General features: G+C 33.6%; 1 protein-coding gene across 2 annotated transcripts in view; it reads left to right on the top strand.

Moving 5' to 3' along the window:
• The window catches only part of Magi (membrane associated guanylate kinase, WW and PDZ domain containing protein magi), a 252,065-nt gene extending 225,362 nt beyond the window's left edge, over nucleotides 1-26,703 (top strand). For both annotated transcript variants that reach the window (XM_069837901.1, XM_069837900.1), the window contains exon 17: nucleotides 1-26,703. This exon is cut by the window's left edge and continues 16,612 nt beyond it. The gene's annotated coding sequence lies outside the window, so the exon portion shown is untranslated.

Below are 26,703 nucleotides of genomic sequence, written 5' to 3'. Positions count from 1 at the left end.
CTGAGTGGTTGTACAAGGTGCTACAAAGTGGTGGCTGTGCACTAGACATTTACATGTGTTACCGGTACTTACAGACAATCAAAATAGGCTTTATTAATAATCGCAATGCTATAATTTGAGGAAAAGAAAAAGACTACAGTATATAATATGAATTTTTGGTTGAGAATTTCTAATTGGAACAGTAAAGTTTTCATTTACACTCTTTGGCTCATGTGTTATCTTTTTCACAACTGGAACTGGATATATATAAATGAAATAATTTTTCTGTGTAAAATAGAAGCAGAAGGCTTACTTATATTTGAAACATTAAAAAGTAGGGTTGCAAACATATAACATGACTACTGGGCTACTAGATTCATAATTTTAGGGTATTTAATTATTTGGTAAGATTTTATTTGTCCATAACTCCCAGGACTGGCAAGAATGATGAATTTATTACAGTGACTATTTAGCGGTTTTTCTTTTATCAAACTTGCTGGAAGAATTATGTTGGAAAATGTAGCTATATTTATCTCAGGCATTAACTTTATAATCTCATGAGGAATATATCATTTAAGTACTGTTATTGTTTCCGTCTTTGATGTTATTTTTCCAGTTGCCTTTCCTGTTTTATGCATTTTACTATAGTAAGAAATATATTGGTAGTGGTAGTCCATGACACCAGCATTAGTAGAGCCAAGGCCCACCAATAGATTGCTGGCTTCATGTCCCTTAATTCAGCAGAGGTGGATGAACACCTTACCAGTATAGGTTAATGTGTGGTCAGCATTTTGATACCCAACCATTGAAGTTGGTTTGCTAGACCATATTACCCTACCCATTGTAGCTACCCACTGGCTGAATTTTGATAAAAAAAATTTCTCTTGAAGACTCGAACCAGCATGCAGTGCATACTTCCATTTCAATGCTTGACACCTTCGAACACGTGGCTATGGTGCAGAACTAATAGATGTATTATTTCTACAGTTATTTAATTGTACACCTTAAATTGTGGCAATCTAATGTAATTTACATAACTGGATCATGGAGATTCAATTGAAAATGTATTTTAAATTTCCCTCTTCATACTGGCCAACAGTAGAACGTTAAACAAATCTATATCATTACAGTTGTATTGTCATATTTTCTCATACAATTCATCCTGATTTTATGGAGCCAAGCGTCATTTGTTGCAACAAATGACAATAGACGACTAGTATAGAATCTTAATTGTAATTTAGCAGATATGATTATTTTACAGAGGAAATTTTTTGGATAACTTTGATTCAAGAGGTTTATTTAACAATACTGCTGTAAACCAAGTATCAGCAAATAGGGATTATATAGAATGGACACTGAGCAATTTTTCCTGTTTTGTTTCTCTGTGCACCAGCATTTAGTTCCACTTTAAAGTGCTAGAGGTTAGTGTAATCGAGCACATGCTAAGATAATAATTGAGTCACAGTATCCAAACATCGCCTACCTTATTGCATAATACAGTAACGGTTTGCTTCAAATAAATTCAAGTTAACAGCTTTTCCTTATTTCTCAGTGACAAACTAAGTTGTAATAATAATTTTTTATGTTTTATATATAATAAATTATGTTATAAAATTATGTATCAAATTCGTTTAATATTTGCATACAATATAATATAGGTATATGTTTTTACTTCTCATAGAAGTTTTGTTTTTCCATTTTCAGCACTATCAAATCATTACATATTTTAATTGTTGTTGGGGTCAACGTCTCAACTCTCATTATAAAGGAACTCTAGAGTCTAGACATTGCAGTTAATGATGGATTTATTATTTCATCAGTCCAATTTATTTTATTTGATTACATAATATACCTAGATGTATTAATTGTATGCGTTATATTTTCACTTTGTCGACGGCTATCTGGTGTGATGTCAGTGCCAACTCCAGGGAAAAAGCAGAATCTCACGCCCAAACTGGTTTGAAGGTCATTGAAATCAGTCCTGCTACATCAAAAGTACCGACGCGAAGTGCCCATACTGTATAATTATCTATACACTGGAAATATCTTCAGTTTATGCAGTATTCTTTTTCTTTTACTTTCTTATTTAACATGCTATTAGGTTATTTAGCATTGATGAGATTGATTTTTTTCTCTTGTATGGAGGAGGGATGTGAAGGCTTGCACTGCAGCCTGAGTACTTACCACTCCTATTCTGTGAATGATTGTTTTTTAAATATTTATAGTGGGTTATTTTACGATGCTGTATCAACATCTCAGGTTATTTAGCGTCTGAATGAAATGAAGGTGGTAATGCCAGTGAAATAAGTCCGGGGTCCAACACCGATAGTTAACCAGCATTTGCTCATATTGGGTTGAGGGAAAACCCCAGGTAAAACCTCAATCAGGTAACTTGCCCTGACCGGGATTCGAACCCGGGCCACCTGGTTTCGCGGTCAGACGCTCTAGACGTTACTCCACAGGTGTGGACACCTCGCTCTTGTACAAGTATAGCACGCCGCACCGTGAACTTAACCGGGCTATGGTATGGATGATGATGATGATGATGATGGCGAAATGAGTCCAAGGTCCAACGCTGAAAGTTACCCAGCAATTCTGCTTCAATTGGTTGAGGAGAAAACCCCAGATAAAAAACCTCAACCAGGTAACTTGTCCCAACCAGGATTGGTGATAGTGAGATGATATTTGGCGAGATGAGGCCGAGAATTCGCCATAAGTTACCTGACATTCGCCTTACAGTTGGGGAAACCCTCGGGGGAAAAACTCATCCAGGTAATTAGTCCAAGTGGGGATCGAACCCGTGCCTGAACAGAACTCTGAATCAGCAGAGTATTCTTCTTACAGCAAAGTAGGACATAGTACTGCAGTTCACGTTTCTTTATTCCTCTATTTAAATATGCTTCTCCATATTTTTTTTTTTTTTACTTTTAAACACCGGTGAATCTTATCATGAAGTGTAAACTTGACTATATGATACACTCTCACACACTGGTTTCAGAGAGAAAATGTTATTTGTGGTTTGACAGTCCTCAAACTGTTAATGTAAAATATTACTATTTAGGCTAATAATAAAATAATTGAAAATAAGTTACTAACACAATTTAAGGAGATGCTGAAACTCTCTGCCTTCTTGTTCCAAACATTTATGGCACCTGCTTAAGAAATAATACTCACTGCATTTTCTTTTGAGAAATGGAGATGGTGTTTTCTCAGTTGCTATTTTCAGATTTTCTGGGATATGTCGAATACTTTTATGCACTCTATCTTTTGAAGTTCTACAGAAATGAAAGTCACAGAGGGTTAAGTTGTGGATTAAAATGGGCCACATATTTATCATGATAAATAATTATATTTTCAGACGCTGTGTGAAGTTCATCCATAGAATTGTGGGCTGTCGCAAAGTCCTTTTAGAGAAAAGACAGAAACATCCACCCTCTCCGTTACATAGCCAAAACTAAGATGCAAAATAATTGTCACTTATTCTCTTGGCTTAAGTTTATTAAAAAAAGGGGGGGGGGGCCTGTTAGCCTTCTTTCAGTCATAGTGCATCAAACTCCTATTTTTACACCATGGACTGACTCTTCATGAAGGAGGTTGGGTTTCTGGAATTTCCATTATCTGTTGTTTTGAGTATTTACATACCCATGGAAATCAAACAAAGCCTCATCCGAAAACAGAAGATGAGGGTCAATTTCGACGTAATACACTCTATTTAAAATCCACTTACACAATTTATGCTTGAATACAGGATCATCTGGTCATAGTTCTTGCACCACTCTAAATTAGTAAGGTTTGTAACATTTTGCACAGAACAGTATGGTGTACCCTGTTTCCTGTAAAAGACAAAGACATTAGTAGAATTTTTCCAAGTGATGTCCAATGTCATCCAAATTTTCCTCAGTGTTAACATTATTCCCTTCTTCTAAATTTTTTATCTGTAACACTTCCTGTGGCTTGAAATTTATTTACGAAGTCATGGATCATTAGACGTCTTGGAATGTTAATGTTTCTTTATATTTTCTTCAAACCTCATGAGCCGAATTTGTTGACACATAATTGTTATACATAAAAACTCACTGTTGAATACTGTGTCTGTGTGCCGTTTCAAGCTATGAATTTTAAACACAAACATTCTCATACAACTAATCTCGTTCAGCTTCCACTAAGACTAAGGTAAGCTGAGATTGTAACACAATTACTGACAGCAGTGTTGTGCGTTTACTCACCAATAACGTGCTCTCTTCGTAACTGGCACATGGGAATGCATTGGCCAACAGTCAAGTTAGTGCATTTTGGTAAGAATAGGGAGCGGATGTTGTTTATCTAAAAATAGCTAAAAAATGGCGAATAAAATGCATTTACATTCACACAAAAATACCGTAAAAGTTAAAAAAAAAAAAAAAAAAAAAACCCATAGAAGTTAATAAGTTGAAGGCAACAGGGGACTGTATATGGACAGATTATAAAAAAAAGCAGATGGTTCTTACAAGAAATCAGGCCACTCCCTTGTTTCTTTTTTATTGTATTACATTTCCAATATTCAATATTGAATTCAGAGTCCTTGTGGTCACCTGCATTTATAGGCTGATATTTGTTTTGTTTTGTTTGTTTGTTTTTTTTTTTAAGGCTATATGTGAAAATGGCCCATCATAAAAATTTAAGTAATACTGTTCAGTGAAATTGTCTTTCGGCCAATAAAGTATGGGAGCTGTTATTGGATATGCGTGGCTGCTTTGTGCTACCAGTTGACTGTGAGTGCTGCTATCACGTGGTTTGTTACACAAAAAGTAGACATTACTGTCAGTGTTCTTTATTTCTGTATAGTTTCTCTATGTTTTTTCAGTGTAATTTCAGTATGTAGACATTACTGTCGATGTTCTTTATTTCTGTATAATTTTGATGTGGTTTTTTCAGTGTAATAACGGGTTGTGTGCTCGCGTGCGTGCATGTTATTCCATTGAAATGGCAGCTGAAAAGTTAACAATAAACAAAGAATTTTCATGTAGTGAGATCTGTAGGCAATTTCCGCAAGTTCCAAACAGACATACAGTTAGGTGACTGGTTCTTAGAATAAGAGGGACTGGTATGCTAACGTTAGAATTTGTAGGCAAAAAAGAACGGTTTTAATGAAAGAAAAACTGAATGAATCTGGGGCATCTTTAGAATGCTTTCCAATGAAAATACCTACGTCGTCTATCCCAAGAAGTAGCTGTTAAAAAGGACTAGCACATACTGCAACTAAACTGTTAAAATTGAAATTGTACTGGGTGAGTTTAGTACAGGAATTACAGCCACATGACAAAGTAAGTTGAGTGAATTTCTGAAAGTGGGCTTTACAGAATAATGGTGATGGTATGATTGATCCAGAGTTAATTATTTTCTCTGAGGCTTTATTTACACGGTTATGTCTGAACTTAAAACTACAGATACTGGAGCGCAGAGTTCTTGAAGTTTATTTACACGATGCAAAAATTGGTGTACAGTGTGCTGTCACTGCCAGAAGAATAATAGGGCCCATATTTTTTGAGATGACAATAAATGCAGAGAGGTGTCACACATAAATACTCTCAAATCTCTTCTCGTTGTTGTCAGATGAGGAGAGAGAATATGGATATTTTCAACAAGATTCTACCACACTCCACAGTGCTGATGATTCTTTAAAAGATATAAGGGAGGTTTTTAATGACAGAATTATTTCCAAAGACTTATTGCCCACATGTTTGACAGTCATTAGCATGTGCGACTATTATTTGTGAAGATCCCTGAAAAACTGAGGCTATAGAAATAACCCACACACAATTGATGAACCGAAAGACAATATAAGAACAGAGATTACCAGAATTACTGTACAATAATTTTTGCATGTTAACGCAAATTTCATCACAAGGTGCTAGGCATGTGTGAATCAAGATAGCCACCACTTTAAGAAACTGTTAGAACACAGGCTAGTTCTCATTTAGCAATAAATTATAAGGGTGCTATTCATAGACATTTCACAGCACGCGCTACGAGCATGCTAAACTAGCCCTGGCTATCCACTGGTTACTTGTACAGAATTCAAATCATATCATATCGCTAACACTGGTTTATGAATACGAAAAACGCTGATCATCCACCGAAAGACCGCGCTAAGAATGTCTATGTCTAATTGTTTGCATGCTTTACAAAATATACGTAAAAAAGAGCGGAACCTTCTCTCACAGGTTGGTTCTCATTACCTATGCATTGAATTGTAATTGAGTGCATGCTTTACATAATATAATTTTGTAAAAATGAGCAGAACATTACAGAGCAAAAATCCTGAATGCCAGGCACAACCATGCTGCATCAACTCCTGCGCTCCATTGGCTGAAAGATAATCTGACCGCTCTATAGAAACATAAATGTACTACATAATGTGTGGCATTAATATGTCGTACATGAGTCATTCCACGTCAAATCGCACAGAATTATACAAATTTTGACCTTCATATTTCTGATTGTGTTTATATTTTTTTTACCAACTCTATGGGTCTAATAAACCAACAAATGTGTTTTCATTTCCTCCTAAGTCCACATGTTTTTAAAACATTGCATGTTAAAATTCGTTAAAAATGTCGCACAATGCAACATTTAAAGCGTCATATTTCTGAGCATATTGATGTTAAAAATTTTTTGAAACATGCATTTAAAAGGCTAAAGTACTGTCTTTTGTTAAATATTTACTGACTAATTTTAATATAATTATTACAAATATTTTTTATGATTCAATTTTTAAAAGTTAGATATCAATGTGAAATAGCCATATTAAAAATATAAAAAATGCCTATTAGGTGCACTGAAGTATTCTTAATAATTCCAGAAAAAATCACAATGGGATCTCCAGTAGTTTAATGAAAATTTAATTACTTACGAAACAATGTGTAGCGGTCGGTGCAGCAGCAGTGGACAGGAAGCGTTGAAGCGTGCTGGGAGGTTTATCGGCTCTGGATGATAGAGTAAACGTTGCAACATTACACCCAGTATGGATCAAGTCACTCGAGGAAACGCTGCTAATTTACTTGTTATGATATCTTCAAATAGTTGTACATTATGGTTTTTAAACGTTTGTTTTCATTCACACTACACTTTAAATTTTCATTCGCCTACTTTCTTTCATGAAAGAAAATTGTTTTACTAAATCTTCAGTTTTTGACAACGGAATGAAAGAATGTAATTTTAATGTACCAGTTATTGGTTTTAGATTGTGGTATCTGGCTTGCAAATTTTCAGTGTGGTTTTTGTGCTTGTTCAATGGACAAAATATGAATGACACGTTAGAAATGTTTTTTGTGACCAATCAAAACAGTTTTTTTATGTTGTTATAGGATCTCGTATAATGTATTGCCTGGCTCTCGTGGCAAGTCTTTTAAAAGTTCCTCCAATGCCATCACATGGACCTTTATCATGCGACGTTGCAAAGAAGTGTCATTCGGCACTAATTCCGTAATAGTCTTCATGTAAGCAATTATTTTTAAAATTCTTTTTGTTTTTGCATTGTTAACTTGATCCATTGGAAAAGTAGATGATTTTTTTCATATCATTGAATTTTTGGTTTAAGAAATTGATTGCTTTGGATTGAAAAAGGTGAAAGGAATCGGTGTCATGTTTCATGCTTTCTGAGATGACAACAATACTTTTGTGACGAATTTCTGTATCTTTGAAATATACTACGAAAGGATGTATTGTGGCTTAACATTTGTTCCAATGCACACCTTGTACTGAATGTTGTATTACAAATGAATAATTTTCAGAAAAGTCTGCAATAACTGTAATTTTCAAGTTGTACATTTTCTTTGCATTCCGTCAAAAATAAAATATGGCCGACTTTTGAAGGGATGACGATGCATCTTCTACGAGAGAAACTTTACTTGCTAGGGAGCCTTTTACTTTTTGAAACTTTTTACGGGGGTATCGTTTTTGTTGTAGTTTTCTTTTCTTGATAAGGGATTTATACAGAACGAATCACATATTCGCATATTCAAAGACTCCTTTAAATTGAGCTTTATCAATAAATCGCGACTTACGCGTCTTAGTGTACTTTTCTTTTTAAAAGCGTGATTAGGAAGGTCAAATGGATTTAAACACTTGTTACATATTACGCGATCTTTGCTGTCACTGATTTTGTATAGAAGTCACGCCACTGCGTGAAATTCAAACCCTGACTGATTATTTTTCTCTTCTATATTTTGTCTCCTGCCATCTGTTTACTGTCATAAAGTTTACTGCCTCACCCAGCCTTGCTATCGTTAAACACTTGACTATATTACAGTATAAACATACAGCCTTGTGAAGGGCTCCCCTTCTTAGCTGAGCTGACAATAATAAAATAACTTTAGATAAGATATTTACTATTCCTTAAGGTATTAATTATTTGATGAATGAATGCAGCCTTCTAGCCCACGGCCACAAGCAGTTCATTAGCTGGGGATCGCGAGCGCGTGCATGCCTCCAGAAAATAAATTGTTACAAATGTATGTGTGCAGATCCCACATTTCTAAATGCAATATTTTACAGATAATACATCAGGGAACAAGTCTATATTTTTTTTCAGTTTTTTAACTTGTCTATATAATATAGTAATTTTGCTTTGAAAAATAAATGATTAAAAAATTAGGCCAAATTTTAAATTTATTTGTGATAAGCCTAAAGTAATAAAAAGTGTTGTATTTAGTCTTTCAAATGCGCCAAACCGCAAATTTCAATTATGTGTAGACACAGTGTTCCAAGTGAATTTTTGTAACAGTGCGCGCATAATTTGCGTAATTTCAAATAGTCATAACTACACAAATAATTAATAATTGTGAAAATAAAACAGTATGGGTCTCCTTGTTTGATGTCTGGAATTCATGAAAAAAAATTCGACCATTTACGAGAAGGTCGTGTTTTATTGCTGTGCGATTTGACGTGAAATGACTCACATGCATTTATGCAGTACAGTTTATATTCAAAAGAAAATAATTTTTCGAACCTTCAGTCAAGTTATATTTTATCCCACTGCGAACAATGACAGTGCAGTTCAAGTCGTCCTAAAATAGAATACAGAAAGTTCCTATGCAGACTGGTTTCAGGTAGTAATGTTAATATCCGTAGTGTGGAGTGCTTGTCCCGAGGAAGCTAAGTGGCAAAGGGTGGAGTGGAATCTGTCTGTGAAGGGCAGCATACATATTATTGTCCATATGCTGGTGTACAACCACTTGCTGCCTGCCAACAGATTTTGTTAGGTAGAGATTGGAGTGGGATCGGCCTTCATAGGAACTCTTAAATTTTTACATATCAGTACTGAAGTTAAAATTTTCAAACATTTTTCTATTTCCACTGTCCTCCCCTTCCCACCAACCTGTTTCTCACCCTCGATATAAAAGGAAATTTTAAAGAACTTGCATGGCTGGGTTTTTTTACACACTTGCAGGCAGAGAGCTGAACATTTGTAGAGGTACAGTAAATTATTTCCAGGTAAAATCTAACCTCGCAAGATTTTTTATCAGCTTATTGGATCACTATGACCAACAACTGAAATCAGTTTCCTTACAAGTGAAAAATATTAGGCAGTGGAAAAACAGGAACTATGATTTTTATGTAAGATTACCGGAAAATAAAGTGAAATTTTAAAAAATGCTGTAAAATTAATATGAATTGGGGAAAACTATTTTTAATTGCTCCAAAATGAAAAAAGACCTATTGGACAAAAATGGCAAAAAATTCGCAATAATGCAACATAAAAATTGAATAATTTGTTTTGTTATGACATAAAATGAATTACTGTATTAAGGACGTTTTAATGTTAAAAGAAATTTAATGTCATTTCATCAACATTCACTCCCTAGTAAGGAAATAATCCACTCACAGTAATTATTAGATATAACTAGAGCCAATTATGCATTATTGAAGCAACAATACCAAAAAAAAAAAGTGGTGTCTGCTACTCTCAATCCTGCTCAGAGGAAAATTTTGCATCATTCCTGGGCAGAAAATTAAAATGAAATCACCGCATATTTATTTTTTTCTTCATTGAGTGTTGAAATTCTGTAACTACGAGGCTAGATTAATAATGTAACCTTAAATTTAAATATAATAGTCTGATGTAAGCAGAAAAATAAGGAAGAAAATGTGAACATTCAAAATGAGACATGTATATTAAGGTAAGGTCAGTATTTCTAAATTTGTGAAACTCTTTTTACAGTACATGGTATCCTTTTTTGCACATATATTATTATCCTTATAGCTTTCTTTTGTAAAACAAAAAAAATGCTTACATTCAGATGAGTTGGCCTAGAATATTAATTCATATTTTCATTATAGAATGAAAGTATGCAAAGTTCCTGTAATATTTCCAAATCAACTTCATGGTTCTAATTAGAGGATTGTTCGTGCAATTTCACCATATAGCTCGCACTATATTTCTGAATTGTTACTTTTTTGTTCACCAGTGAATTTATTTTCCCAAATGCTTGAATCATCTATTAATAGTTGAGAAGAAATTTCTTTACGATTTTTTATGTTGTACCTGTCTATTCTTCATCTTTCACTTTGTGAAGTAGGGTTGCTAAAAGCAGATGACGAGGGGCTAAGTCTATAATTTACAGTTAACGTAGTCTTATTGTAGGAACTGTTCCTTAGTCTAATGGTAGGAACTGTTCCAGCTTTATTGGTGGTCCTTAGACCTTTTAATTTTGTATTAAATTTCTTTTCGATATGTTACTTTGTTATTAGTCACTCGCCTTAAAATATAAGGAACACATACTAGAACATTACCAAGACAAAAGATTTTTCCATATCTGTTTATCAATTTACATTGGTTTGGAAACCTACGAATATGTATATTCTTAATTTTACGCCCCTCATATTAACTTTGTATGTTACAGACGTACACATTGCATAATCACACTATTAACCTCTCTTAAGACAAATAAGAACAGATTTGCACTTTGCGTGCAGAAGTTACAGCAGCACAACTCCATAAGAAAAAAACAGTACAACATACAACCATCTGCATGCCAGCTATTTATGAGCTAATGATATCATGATCACTTCTATTTTTTATCACTGGCAAAGAGCCGTGTTTGCAAACAAATATGCCAATCTGTACTATTCAATGTGTAGATTGTAGTAAAACTTCAGAATTATGTCGAGTGACAAGATCAATAATTGAAAATGAAGTTAACAAAACCAGTTCTGAATCTGTGTGTGTGTGTGTCTGTTCTAACTCCACAAGAGAAGGGAACCCCGGTGCATGACATTATTAAAGCTGCCCACTGGGGCTTTTCATTTGTCTTTGATGATATTTGGCACTTTATAAAGAAATATTTTGATAGAAAAGGTCGTAAAGAGGAAAGATTTGGCAACAATTTGTTAGGCAGAATTGAACAAGATCATTTTTTAAGAGATATTGTAGTAAACTTTCTGTCAAAGTGAAAATATGAAACTGTCGCAAGTTGAAGTGAATAATAGAACAATTGAGGGTTACTTAGTATACATCTGTTTTCTTCTTGAGAACATCCTTTCAGGTAGGCCTAATGTAATTAATTATAACGAAATTAATCTTAACGATGATCTAGGAAAAATGCGATTGTTGTGCAAATGCCACAGAAAATACAATGATAGGTTTTATCCTGTCATTTTAATTTGATTCTCGATCTTCCATTATTATCGTCATTCCTGCCTTGTGATAGGCCGAATTGTTCACTTTTGTCGTAAATTTGAAATTGAAATTTTGGATCTACTGAGCATAAAATGTTATGTCGTTACAGTTACATTTGCATGAATGTATAGTGAAAGATGTCTTTTTAAAATAATAATCCCTAGCTTTCGTGTTATTGTTAAGTTTATGTTAAGACCTGATTTGCAGTGCAGATTTAAACACAACATACTGGAAAATCAATTAATTACCAAGAGGTCATTCAGTCTTTTTCCTATGAGTGATATATCATTGTCCACCAGGTGGTGGTGTGGTAGCAGTGGGACACCATGCAAAGAAACATTGTATTTAAAATCATGTTGGGTGCTCTGAAAATGTGTATCTCCCTCCCTCTCGTTAATTTACAGTGCAGCAATTCAGTTAACTGCATATAAAGAACTCGTTTTTAGCTTGCTATTAAGAGTTTGCAGTAGAAACAGTTTTTTATGTTTAATAGTTTGTTCATTAATAATGTGCCTTAATGAGCCCATTGATCTAACCACATTAAGTGAAGACTGCTGTATAAAATATACACCAAATTGTAAAATCTATCATTTCAACACGTGTATAATTTATTTTGCTATATTTACTGTATATAGAAATAGAAGAAGAATAAGATTTCTTGTAGATACAGAAAGAGGACATAATATTGAAATTAAATTCTTTACTTCATTCATTTACAAGTTATAGGCTCTGTGATATATTTGATTGTTTTATTTATTATGAGGATGAAAATTAATTTTTTACTTGGTTATTTAATGATGCTGTATCAACTACGATGTTATTTAGTGTTGCTGTAATTGGTGATAGTGAGATGATGTTTGGCGAGATGAGGCCGAGGATTTGTCATAGATTACCTGACATTTACCATATGGTTGGGGAAAACCTTGGAAAAAAACCCAACCAGGTAATCAGCCCAAATGGGAATGGAACCTGTGCCCAAGCGCAACTCTGGATTGGCAGGCAAACACTGACTGAGCTATGTCGGCATGGATGAAAGTAGTACTACTAAAAATATAATTTTTGTTCTATCTTAATTGCCAAAATCACATTACTGTCTCTTTGAAGTTTGATTGCATTCTTACTATAAATAACAAATAAACCCTACCTTCTGTAATACTTTTCCATTTATTTTCTTATTAAATTATAATTTTCACAATAGCAGATGAGCAAGTTCTGTGAGGTCAAATTCTGATTTAATGTTTATCTACACATTAAATTTACATTACACTTCCTTTTTTTATTACTGAATGTAGCCAATTTCCTAAAATAAATTGTTACTGAAGCTGTATAGAATTTGTTTAGAAGTGTAAATTTATCTAAATGCATTTTAAATATCTTCCGTTCATAGTAAATATGTAAATTACCGTCATCTAGGAAATTAAGCAAGAAATACACAATAAACTATGCAGAATCAAAGTCTGTGAAAGACTGAATTTTGTATTATAACCATAATGCCAGACTATATAGTGGGTTATGTTATAAACAATGCTTTTCTTCAGCCTTCAGTAAGTAGCCTTTGTTAGATATGAATACAACCCTGTTGAAGAGTTTTGAGGCTAATTGAAGTTGACATGACTAATGTTTCTTGTTGACATGTGCATGAATTATTATTTGTTGCTCAGACAAGATCTGTAAGGTGAACTAGAGTTGTTCGACCAATAAGTAAATCAGAATTGTAGAACATGGTTGTTCTTTTGTTGTTTAAAAGTTTTGTATGTGCCTTTCAGCTGTCAGGGTGCAAATTGTGCATATGTGTGTGTGTATGGGAGAATGTTCATGCGTGCTTGGGTCTCTCCTTTTTCTATTTCATTTAATGTAAATGTCATATGATATGAAACTTTACTGTCTTTAACTCAAAATGTTCAGTAATTTTTTCTCTTCGGTTTCGTGTCCAATAGTTTGTTTTGCATTCTCACTAGATGAGATCCTCTTGTGAATGCATGCATAGAAACAAATCAATTGAATAATGAATGTCAGTAAACTGTTTTCCTCAAAGAATGAATTCCGAAAAAGTTGTTAAGCACACGTTGGTGTTCAGCCTTTTATTATATGAAATCATGCTCGGTTAATCTTAAATTCGTTCATTACAATTAAAAAATAATTCTGCATGAATGTTGTGAACTTAAGAAGGCTATGAGTGAACGTGTAGAGGGTAAATTTTGATGGCCTAAAAGTTAGTAATGCAACATAGTATAGTTCAAGATCAGCAAACATTTCCTCTCTTCAGGCAGAATGCTCATTTTCACTGGGTACTTTGTTATGGTCTGGTGAACATTGACTCCGAAATCTATTCAGTAATTCCTTGACAGTGAACGAAAAAAAACGAAGATTACAATAGGTAACAAAATCTGTGATGCCTGGTTTACAAAGTAAAGATTATTTTCGTTTGAAATGTGATACCATGTGTTTAGCAAAGACTTTCTGAATTCCAAAGCAATGTAAACCAGTCTCTTACCTTACATATTCTTAGATACAGCCAATAATAATATATACTGTCATTTTTAACTTTTAGGTGACCAAAATCCGCCCCTATGGCGATATGAGCTGAATTACAGTAGGATATGAGTTATAATACACAACTTCATTTGTCTCGAGTAGACCCTGTTTCTAGTAAAAAGAACATGTTCAGCAAAATCGTCTTAATTGTACTGGAAGTTTACTTAGGAACTAACATTTAATTGTTTCATACTTTGTTTTCATCTTCCTTCCCATTTGCAAAAAATGTTGAATATTTATTGATATGAATTTGTTAATGTAAAGAAAAATCTGCAACACAATGACATCTTTATATTTATTTTAATACAAATCTAAGTATTAAGTTCTTTCTGCACACTGTTGGCTGTCTTTTTTATTCCATATTAATGTCGTGTGATTATCTCGAGGACTTGTCTTTTTTAGGGGTATAGCTTCCAATATGACTGCTGTACAATTTTAAGTTTCATTGGATAAAATGAAATATCATAGCAGTAAAAATACTCGTTATGCCAAGCATGTATGCCAGATGTTAATAATTTTAATTTAATTACTGTGTATATGTAACTGAAAATTGAAATACATCAGAAATAGATTGGAAGATTACTTATGTCTGGTAGACATTTCTTGAGAGAAAATTATATTAATTTGTATACAGTTTTAATGGAGTGATGATTTATTTTAATTGTTTCGTCCAAGTTAATTGTACAAAAAGCGTTTTGTGTTGCCTGAGAGGGGAATGTATATTTTCTTGTTTTGAAAATGTCTTGTCTTGTAAATTAGTACTTTTGTTTCAAAAGTTGTAGATATTGCTCATTTATATATAGCAAATCATTTATATTAATACAAGGTTTCGCTTCCATGATTGATGTTTGACTCTCGAATTGGTCATAAAAGAGAATCTCAATTTTTGTTTTTATTTATTTATTTTATATTTTAAATCGCACTCTCATTACTGTTACAGTATGATTAATCTTCCTACTTCTACTCGTAACTGATATCTTTGTGTATGTTAATTAGTCTTATAAATAATTCCTACAATCCAGAATGTGACCAGTTTAAGATAGATTTCCGTGAGGTAGTTCATTCGTCACTTTAAAAATCAAGATAAGTTCCATCTTCATTTAAATTTAACCAGTTAAGCTCAATAGCACATTTTGCTTCAACTGTAACACATTGTGAACATATTTTTTTTTGACAGAACATGTGTATTTTTTACTTATATCTTTATAATTCAAATGAGATGCAAGTGAAAATTATATTGAAAGAGTGAAAGAGACTAGTGCACTATCTTTATATGCAATCAATTGTATGTTGAATACAATATGTTTTTTAATTACTGGTATCGAGATAATTATGAAATACGAATTACTTTTGTCCACACATTCAGTCCATGCCTGTCCAGCTTTCAGTATGCAGGAGTGATGTAATAAGTCTCAGAATATTGTCTTTAATGTCTTGCTAGTACCTTGCCAAACCATTTCACTAGGGTGTAATTAAATTACTTATGTACAATATTAATAAGTTTTAGTATATTTACCGTTACCAAATTGATATCTGTTACAGATTTCTCATATATTTTGTCGTGTATACAGTGAAATCTGGTCATTAAGTTCATGGCGTATTGGCCTTAACAGCATGAAGTGTACATTCGTGTTGGCAAGTCTGCAATGTAAAAAAAAGAAAACATGTACTTAGAATTAAGTGTTTTGTTTACTTCGAAATATATTAATCTAAAGTTATATTATATATTTCATTGTATATAAGTTACTGATATGATGTTTTAATCCTTTTCCATACTCTACTAGACCAGGAGCGTCCAATCTTTTTGAGGTGGGTGAAATTGGATTTCCTCACACCGAGAAAAGAGTACCAGATTCTTAACAGAGAGTTGAAATGCATTATAAGTGATTGATGTCTTGTATAGAATCACATTCATAGCTCTATTAAGTTATCATCCGAATATATTTGCGAAAATATTGTTGTTTGACACTTGTATGTACATGAATATTAAGATACCTTTCACATTGGTCATATGTCTAATTTTTGGAAATTCTCTATGACAAATTCGCTCGAAGTTTGGATGTAAAATCAGTAATTTTGTTTGAATGAAGAGCTTTGCCTTTGCCTTTTACTTTTAATGTAAATTTCAACAGTATTCACTTGCAGAGAAATGTTCACCTATATACAGGAAATATTTGTCATTGAAAAATTTGTGCAGGCCGTGTACTTTCTTGTGTAAATGTATATTTCTATATTCATTTTGACGAAAGGCAATTTACTTGTTGCTGCAAGGTGCTTTGTTTTCAGATTAACTGCTGGAGGAGTTTTGAAAGAATTTAATCTCTCTAAGTATTGTCTGAATATTGGAATCAATTTTGAACATTTTATTTAGAATATGAAGTCATCTGTAAAGCGAAAGTTTGGAAATTTTGGATCATATTGAATTTCGAATTGATCACAGAAAGCAAATGCATGGAGTTGGTAGAAACGTATTTCTTCAAATAGCATTAATGTAAAACTGAATGCCTAACAATATTGCAGATCTGCCGATTTTCTAAATATTGCGTTGTGAAGGCAAAAAAAAAATAAATAAATAAATAAATCAGATCCCTTCCATGGGTTTTGAGTTGAAGGTCATTGTTCTGGACTGACAACTCTTGGGAATGGGTCTGTCAGTAGTTATTGTTGTGCCAGCCAAGCACAAGCATAACCCATTTAGTCTCACTGTTTGAGTCTTGTTCAGAGAGGCATTTTAACAGTGCCAATACAGTCAGGTTATTTGGAGTGCTAGTGAAAATTCGGTACTTGTTTTTTAGTCATCCCTCTCTTGCTTGCCGGCACATGCTGCAGTGAATTCTCAGCTTGGAATTGCTGATACGAAATTAGAATTATTAATATAGCTTAAGCACTAATAAAAGTATGGAGAGTAAATGATCTTAATATAAATCCAATCTCGATCATAGCAAATGCTATCTGTTTTTGTGTAGAAATCTTGCAGTTCCTTCCAATTTCTATCCTTGTGCGAAGATTATGCTTTTTTTTATTTAATCCCTTCAGGAAAATTTCTCTTCAATTAGCACACATCATCTTATATTTGTGTGTGTGTTTTTTTTTTTTCCAGCATAGTCTCAGTTTCTGTTAACATTTTTATTAATAATTTTTATAATGTCTTTATGTCGTCTTAAAAGCCTAGCAGCTTCTGTTTTAACATAGGAATCATATTTAAAAGAAACGTTGAATAGTGTACTGCATTTCTGATGTGTCGCCATTAACGAACAGATAGCATGAAACAATAAATTTGAATGTAAACAACACGACACAGTACAACTTTTGGAAGTAATCTATGGTGCTGTTTTTTGTTTTGTGTGTTAGGATTTTAATATGAATGGCTAAAGAGTACAAAGGCAGCTGCTAGAAAAAAAAAATGCCGGACATGTGCTAGCACATGAAGTAACCTCACGTAGCTTCATATTAGCTATATACAATAGAGGACTTTTGCTGAATTTTTCCTTTATTGTACCCAGTATTAGACATGCTCCTGTTATTTCCGTGTTTATGAGATTGTAAATACGAAGAGTTGAACGTTTTTCAACTTAATTTACGGTTGTGAAAGACCAAGTTTGATTTCTAATAATTACAGACAGAATATTTTGGAAATATAAAACGACATTAAATATATCAACAAATATTCCACAGACTTGGATATCACAATGCAGCGACGAAACTGGCACAAGAATCACCACAAAAATGAGTATCATTGTAGCCTACAGATTGCAGAACTTTATGTGAATTGAATAATCTGTCCAAAACACTGACAGAATGAAGAGATAGTGCTTAAGGACCAAAGATTTGTGTAGAATACCAAAGAGAGTACTAGCCTTGTGTTGTGTGGTGTGGTTGTGATGTGATGTAGTAGAGTGTTTTGTTCAGTAAACATAGAAGAATGTTTTTCGACAACAATGTTTCAATTTTTTAGCAGCTTGCCATTTTAATCTTGTGTGGCATTCTTTCGTAATTACTTTTGTCATCAATCTTTGAGAACCACTTCAATTATTTTGCTCACATATTACGTCTTTAGGACTTGCATGGGCTACTTCTGAAATAGTAAATTCTTTTACAAAATTTAAAATTAAAGCATGTCACCTTGCTTACTCTTCTATAGCATGGTGCAAGCACGGTAATATAAGTGTGTTCTTAAGTCTTTCTTTTATTATTTTTTTTCACTCTATTTTTCATTTAATTTCTGATGTAGTATTTGAACCAGGACAGAAAGCAGTGAAAGTAATTACCGAATTCCTCATTAACTATAGTGCGTAAAGTTTAAAAATACTCCGCAACTTTATTATTTTGGTTGAAATTTCAATGTGTGGAGAACTACTTTCACTTTCCTAAATAAAAGAGTCTGCATTTTATTTATGCATCTTTATATTTTAGAAGTGAAATATGATGATAATAAAGTAGTAATATGAAAGAGTGACCAGAACTCCACTCTGCCACTACATGACAATTTTTCTATAAAGTGACGTGCTGCTACACAAAAGTTACAGAGACAACTTTGCACTTGGCATCAAGAATTCAACAAAACGTAAAATGTTCATATAAAAGTGATTAAATATGAAGAGTTAAACATTTATCATCAAAATTAAGCAGACAAATTTTAAAATTGGAATGCAGTAATTTTCCAAGAATTTGTGGCAGTTTGTTTGCGAAATTAATCCAAAGTTTCCCATACGTAAAAGTCATAGGGGTTTCATTGGACAAAAGGAGGACCACTCATTAATTCCAACAATTTTGTTCTCGAATACTTAATTCCTTGCACGGCAATTTTGATTCTACATGCCGTGAGATTGTTCTGTTGCAAAAGGTCAAAATAAAGTTGTGAAGAATCGTTGTTACATACTTGTATAATGAAACACTGTATCCTTACTCTCATATGGAGAGCGACTTAATGAAGGAAGTGAAATTTTTCACAGCTTTGCATCTCGGTAATTTTGTATGGTTTCAACTTTAATGATTTAAGTATTTTCGCACAAAACCACAAGATAAAACACGTTTTCTGTGAAAGATGACCAAACTATTTTTTAGAGTCTTCTAACTGATAAGCATAGTCCTCTAAACCTTCCTTGGTGAGAACTGTAAGATGCTGTGTGTATTTGTTTTTAACATTTCTTGTATCCCGAAATTCATTCACAAATTCATGAATTGTTTTGTGACTTGATATTTTAAAATACCAAAGAATCTTTCCTGAAAGTCATTCTGAAATTTGTGGACCATCTCTATTAACAGAAGTGACCAATCATACTCTGGACAACAGAACATCTCAGCTGGGCACTTTATGCGTGGTTATTAAACATGAACACATTAACACAAGGATCATACTACTGCACATGTTACATTCACTCATGCACACTAGTTGGTCTACTACCATGTCCTTGGTCAGGTTTGCAGAACTGGGCACCAATTGTAGTGTTACGTCACTCATCAGAATACGTCACTCATTCCTTCCTTCCACCCCTGTGTCATTGACTTGGTAGGGGGAGGGGATTTGTATTCAGTGTCTGTCTTATGTGATTGCGTACGGACCACAGATACGTCATTCAATGCCGGTGGACTGTGGATGGGGAACCAATGCTTTCCTCATGCTTTCCACCTCTCTCTCGCCAGTTCTGTATCCCTGTCCTTGGTTGTAAGAGCACCAGAGTGTACCAGTCTATAAAATTGATAATGTGAGGTGGTATAACACAGCTTTCGGAACCCAATATTATTGCTGCTGTTGTTATTAAAGTAAAACTTGGCCTTAACGGAATAACAAGGCACTAGGAACATTTTCTGTTTAGTAGGGGGAGGGGGTACTATAAAATTTAAACCTGGGATATGCATGTAGGACCTAATTCAGATGAAATAAAATATCTTACTTATTTAGTTATTCTCACTATAATTGAACACATGCAAACACTACATTAAACAGATCCCTCACTTTTTCTTTATTTTTCCCTATACTCAAGCAGAGTTTTCTGCAAAGGATTTACATTTTTGGGTACCTGACTTTCCACAAACGCATTAGTCTGAGAAATCACGCTACTGCACTTTTCACATGACAAGTCATTTGTCCTTGAAAGCCTCACATCCAATGTCCATCAGGAGTGAAAGAAAAGCAGTACACACACTATGCATGAAGCAGTAAAATTCATTAATCATTAGTGTTCATTGGCTGTTGCGTAATTTGCTTTCCATTTGGAATGTACAGTAAGCATAGCTTTCTAGATATTTCTGTACTATAGGACTTAACACTCAGTGATTTTTTGCCCTGACACTGAAAGACCACTCCCACATTCTTTCATTAATGTCTTCATTCGCAATTTTCTTAAATTCTCTTTTTACTTTTATATTAGCACAGTCTTTCCCACAGCTTTAAAATATCCGATTTCCGATGAGATTTTATTCAAGTTTTAATTTCGGATCCTTACAGTTAGTGTGAGGAAACTTTTCTTTTATTTCCTATTGCTGTAGAGATCTAACAGTGTGCACATTTAAAGGAGAATTTTCAACATATGTTCATTAACAGTTTCCTTGTCAGCCTTGTATCGAATAAGAATTGGGATTCCTTTATCTTCCTGTTGTGCATACATTATAAAAATGTGGCAAATCCCAAATCTCTCTGTTTTCCATATGTCTTCAGGAATTTCGAAGAAGGTGATCTGGGACAATACATTTCACAAAACGTTCATAAAACAGCACCAATACCCCTACTGGTTACTGAAAAAACTGATAACTGAAAAAGTATTCTAAGAGACATATTGCTCTCGTTATGAAACAAAATTTAATGTTTTGATTTTTTATAATGATTTAAAAATAGAAGTTAAATGTAGAAAAATGGCAGATAATTCATACAGGTAAGTGAAAAATGTATAGTCTTGCATGATAGAATAGGAGCCTTATTTTGGAAGTTAGCATTTGGAGCTGAAATCTGCAACTGGATTATGTTTTATCAGCATTTAATACTTCCTCAAATATTTGTGACAGTGAACTTGAATTTATGAAATTCAATTGCTTCATTTTCGGAATATAATACTTTACCTAAATAAAATATAAAAAATTCTTATATACAAAACAAATAACATTTATTATTTACATTCAATTCATTGTAAAATAAATTCATCTTGAATTTTATTATAAAGTGTTTCAGACTTCCGAAGTAAATTTAGTTTCCCATATGCAGTGACTACGTTCACACATACGTGAGAAATTATTTTAAGAACAGTAATGAAAAATTAGGTAGACCAATCGTGAGTCTGCTGTCCTGTTTGTTGTGTCATTTAGCATGCTCTAAATAGTGCCTTAAAATAGACTATACTGTATGCATTTTCTTCTGTTCTTTGTATGCTCACTAGCCTTGTTGTTAGGTTATAACAAAATTATAAATTTCTCGTTAATGTACTTTGTTATTTTAACATCAAACTAAAATATTTTGTTTGTTGGAAATAATTCTTTTAATTATATGATATTTTATATAATAAAATTATGTAATAATTGTAAAACAAATAATATATGGCTTGTGAAAACATTTTGAACTTTGAAATGCCTGTTTAATAAATAATATGACCATGTTAAGATGTATTTTAATAGAACTTGAGAAAAGGCACAAACAGCCATAAATTCTGAGGCCTCATTTAAATAAACTTCTGCTGCTGCTGCTGCTGCTATGTTGGTAATACTTCAGAATAGCATAATTGGCAGGAACATAAGCGGAAATAGAACAATTTCCATTGGGAGGCACAATAGGATGATTTTTTTTACTTGGTTTTTTAATGATGCTGTATCAACTACGAGGTTATTTAGTGTCGCTAGAATTGGTTATAGCGAGATGAGGCCGAGGATTCACCATAGATTACCTGACATTTGCCTTATGGTTGGGGAAAACCTCGGAAAAAACCCAACCAGGTAATCAGCCTAAGCGGGAATCGAACCCGTGCCTGAACACAACTTCGGATCAACAGGCAAGCATCTTAGCCGACTAAGCTATGCCGGTGGCTCAATAGGATGATAAAATTAGCTAATTCATACATACGAATTCTTATCATAAACATACGAATGCGTCCATCATTATCATCATCATAATCACCATTGACTCAACAATTCTTTAAGGGTCCTGGCCTTCTGCAGAATCTTTTGCCATTCCTCTCTGATTCTAGTCTTTGTCATCGAATTACGTGTTCTAGACGAATGCGTCCACATGCATAAAAAATGACAAAAACATACATATACATACAAAATGAAAACAATAAATATTCACTCTTCTGTCTCAAACCTATACCTTGCTTAGCTAAGTACAGCAAAATGCCAATTATATCAAATAAATATTGTCGACTTTTGTTAACAAGATTCTAAGATCATTGTGTGAACTAGAGAACTGTGCCATCACTGATTCTGTAGGATGCTTTATATTTGTCCACTTCACCATTCATCATTTGTATGGTCACTAGTTGTAGGTTTAATGTCATTACCCAAAATAATAACAAATGCAACAACACTTACACTATCATTCGTAGTATTAACAGGTTCTTCATTATTACTACAGAGTGGCCGATATTGTTTCTACAAATTACATGTGACAATAAATAAAAGATAGTGAGAAAATGTAAGAATTATATTCGGTCATGAAATGGACGACTACACATTTTCATTTGATACAGTTCACTTACTTCAGTCCTGCTTGAAAATAACGTCCATTAAATGAGCTCCACCTACATTGATACACATTTGAAGGTGGCAAGGGAAGGCGTTCATAATGCAGTGCACATGTCCTGATGTATGGTGACATTCTTAAACTCCTCAATTGTTTGCAGATGATGGGGAAAATACACTTCCCAAAGGAAGTAGTCTGGATGTGTTAATTCCTGGAAGCAGGATAGTCAAGTCAAATCACCAAAATGGGAGATGACACAATTGGGAAACAACTCTCGGAGCAAACCCATATTTGTGCATGCCATGTGAGCTGTTGCTCAATCCTGTTGGAATCAGATGCTGTCTATCACCATTTGTAGTGCCTGCAATTCTGGCATGAGGAAATTTCTCAACATGTCACCATAGCAGTCGGCTTTCACAGTTACTGCATGTCAGCACAATCCTAAAAAAGTGGGGACCAATAATCTCACACATTCCCACTGCACACTACAACACAACTTTTTCTCTCGTCTGAGGTTTTTCTTGAAGATGTCGAGGATTGTCTCTGGACAAAGTCTTGCTTATTAGTGAAGCCACTGAGATAAAAATTTGTTTCATCTGATATCAACAAATGCTGGAGCAACATGGACACCTGGGCCATTTGTGCCAGTATGTTAGTGCAGGCAGCATATCTGTTGTACTTATCAGTGTCCCTTAACTCGTGAACAATCTGGAATTTGTAGGGATTGAACTTAAAATCTTTCAGCAATCGTCTTGCGACATGTTCGACAATCTTGCATAATGCCAAGATGAATGGTGGGGACTCTGTTTCAGTTTTGCATAAACATGCTGTGTGTTTTCTGAAGTTTGAACACTTCTCCTCCGACCTGGATGCTCCGGTTCACAATGGTATCCGTGGCTCTCCATTATTAGATCAACTACAGAATGCTGTGTTTCTCTGGCATGGGAGCATGGCGATCTTCATTCTTGCATCGCAGTGTCTGCTGGGCCTCTGTAACTGACCCCCCTTTGGATAAATGTTTTCACCACCTTGACTCGTAAATGCACCAGCCAATGTTTCATGGTAAGCTAATTGCGAGCCTTTAGCTGTGGCTCACAACCAGAGTGAACCAAGTCCACCAGTGATCAGTTTGTGGATTAATACAATTTCGGATGAAGAAAACATAGATTTATTCATTGTCATAACAAACCGAGTCCATAACTCATTTGTTACTCCACAGAGAGCAGGATTTCCTATGGAAGATGAAGGTTGCTAAGCATGAGCCAGGAACTTTAAGACTCAATTTCTCAAAATTATTCCAAAGGACTTGGTCCACTCGGACAGAGCTGCCAACTGAAATTGGTAGTTACCTTATAAAATGTTTATTTCCACTTTGTTCTATACTTTTAAAAAAAGGAATGGTTATCTCCTGAACTCATTGTCGTATGAAGTGAACTGAATGAACTCTCTCTAGAAAATGTTCCAGGCTTGTCCCAATTCTTTCTTACCCGCACTATAAAAAGATAAATTGCATAATGAACGCCTATATTTAGAAACATAACATTTAAGTAAACCTTGATTTATATATTAATTTGCAGACAAACCTATTACAACTCCTCAGAATTATGCTTTCTTCATACCTAATGCTAGAGAGAGACAGTAGCTTATATCACTTCGACAAGGGGGTGGGGGGGCATTGTCCTTCCATGTCCCCTTATCTCTGTCTATGGGCAGGAAAATGCAACTTTTTAATTAATATGGTTAATTGGAATTAAGGGTAGAATACATGTTTATGAGTTTTATTGCATTTTAATATCCAGTTCTTATCAAGACTCTCCCAGCAGTAAATGAAAATAATGTGTTTGCCACTGAATTATCTATCCAATCACTTGTTTGCATCTTATTTACAGGTTATAAATTACCACATATATTTGGCAGTCTCATTCATCATCATAATCCTTTCACTTTCACTACTTTATTAAGAAGTGAGTTTATTAAACATGGCTTTGGAACTGACAATAAGTATTATTTTTCACTCACAATGTTCGGGACAGTCATATTTGTTATCAGTGTTTTCATAGATAAGTTTGCTAAGAATTTCGAACTGCAACACAAGATGTGTTGTTTGTATGGAGAAGTAATTATTCTGTATTATCCTATAACTTTTAGAACAAATACTTCATTATATTAATCACAGTCAGCTGTTACAATAAAAGTCTTTTATTCTCATTGCTGTAATTGTTATTAAATTTGTCCGATTCAGAAGATTAGTTGAGAGTATTCTGAAGGAAAACTGCTTGGGATAAACTTGATATTAGTATTCTATGAGGTTCTAAAATACCTACCAATGTTGGATATGTACAAGAATTAATAAATGTTTATTAGCTCTGTCTGAAACACTGAAACATTTGAATAATGTTATGAATTAAATATTTCTGATATAGCACTAATTTATACTTTGCATGATTGTAAAGTCTTTCAAATAATGTGAAATGTAATCGACATATTTGTATGTAAAATTGCAAGGTGTGATCATCACTTAAAAAAGAGCCATTTATGTTATTTGTCATTGTTCATAAGCTTGAAACATCGAAGTAATATGAATTTAGTGATAGTTGATCATGGAAACAAATTATACATTGCTGCCTTTTGTTTCAAGTACGAAACTTCATTAGTCTTATGCTAGCAGCATTTTTGTTTTATTTTTGGTCAAATGTAGAGATCGAAATAGAACAAACTGAACTGTATTGAAAGTCACATGAAGTAAATAAAAAATACATCCTCGTGTTCAGGAGTATGACATAATAACATTGATACCGGTACATGTCTTTAGTAATCATTATATAACAGTAAGTTATATAGTGGAAAAATTTATCCTGACAAAATCTAATTCATATGTATCAAATAAAACTAAGAATGAAGTTGGTTTGTATAATGGTCAATTTTTGGCCCCTAAAATTTTCATATATGGAGGTTTCACTGTACTATGTAAGTGACAATTCAATGACACACTCGGAAAATAAACTCCTGCATAGGTTAGACACTACTAATGGACAGTGAAATCATTTTCCTGACTGATGCTCAGATCTCTCTAACAAGTGGACTCAAATTACAAAACACTGTTGTTCCACTTGCAGGAATAGTTTAGAGATCTTCTTAAGGTTACCATCACTGATTCGTAAAACACCAAAATATTTGTTAATAAATCAGAGTAACTGAAAGTACATGACGCTGGATCTGCTAGAGGACAAGCGAGAATATACAACTGCTCTGCTGAAGTGTAAACCAAATGCTAGAATAATTATGTTGTATCATGAAATGTTTGTTTATGGTAGAGTATATTTTTTATAAAGTTTTGTATACATTTTATGATTGCTCAGTAATAGCTATTCTAAATTTGAAGTGTTAAGAATTGTGAAAATTAATATTCAAGGTGTGTATATATATTTCGCCTGTAAATAACTGAAGAGTGAAGAGAACATTCTTTATTGTCAGTGCCTTGATCTCGAACATTGTTGTAATCAGAACAGACTGAGGCAAAATATGTGAAACACTGTTGAGTGACATTTTCTTATTATATTTTACCACAAGCTGCTTGTATGCTGTCATCTTATTTGTTTCTTCCATTATTCAGTGATACCTTTCATGCACTCAGAACGGATAGGCATAAGTTTGCAGCTTTGAAAATAATGGCTACCTGTACCTGTGATAAATATGAACTTTCCTTTGATGTCAAAAAAGTAGCTAAGGTTTCTCAATTATTTTACGGAGTAGTGCAAGAAATTGGCATTTATTATACTTTTCTGTGTCCATACAAATATTGTACTTCCACCTAGTTAAAATAACTAGGGTAAATATGTATAATTAAAACGAATTTTAGTATTTA

This window comes from Periplaneta americana, chromosome 10 (genome assembly GCF_040183065.1).
Source record: "Periplaneta americana isolate PAMFEO1 chromosome 10, P.americana_PAMFEO1_priV1, whole genome shotgun sequence".
Taxonomy (NCBI): Eukaryota; Metazoa; Arthropoda; class Insecta; order Blattodea; family Blattidae; genus Periplaneta; species Periplaneta americana.
Note: the sequence above shows the minus strand (reverse complement) of the source record. Positions and strands in the feature narration are given on the sequence as shown.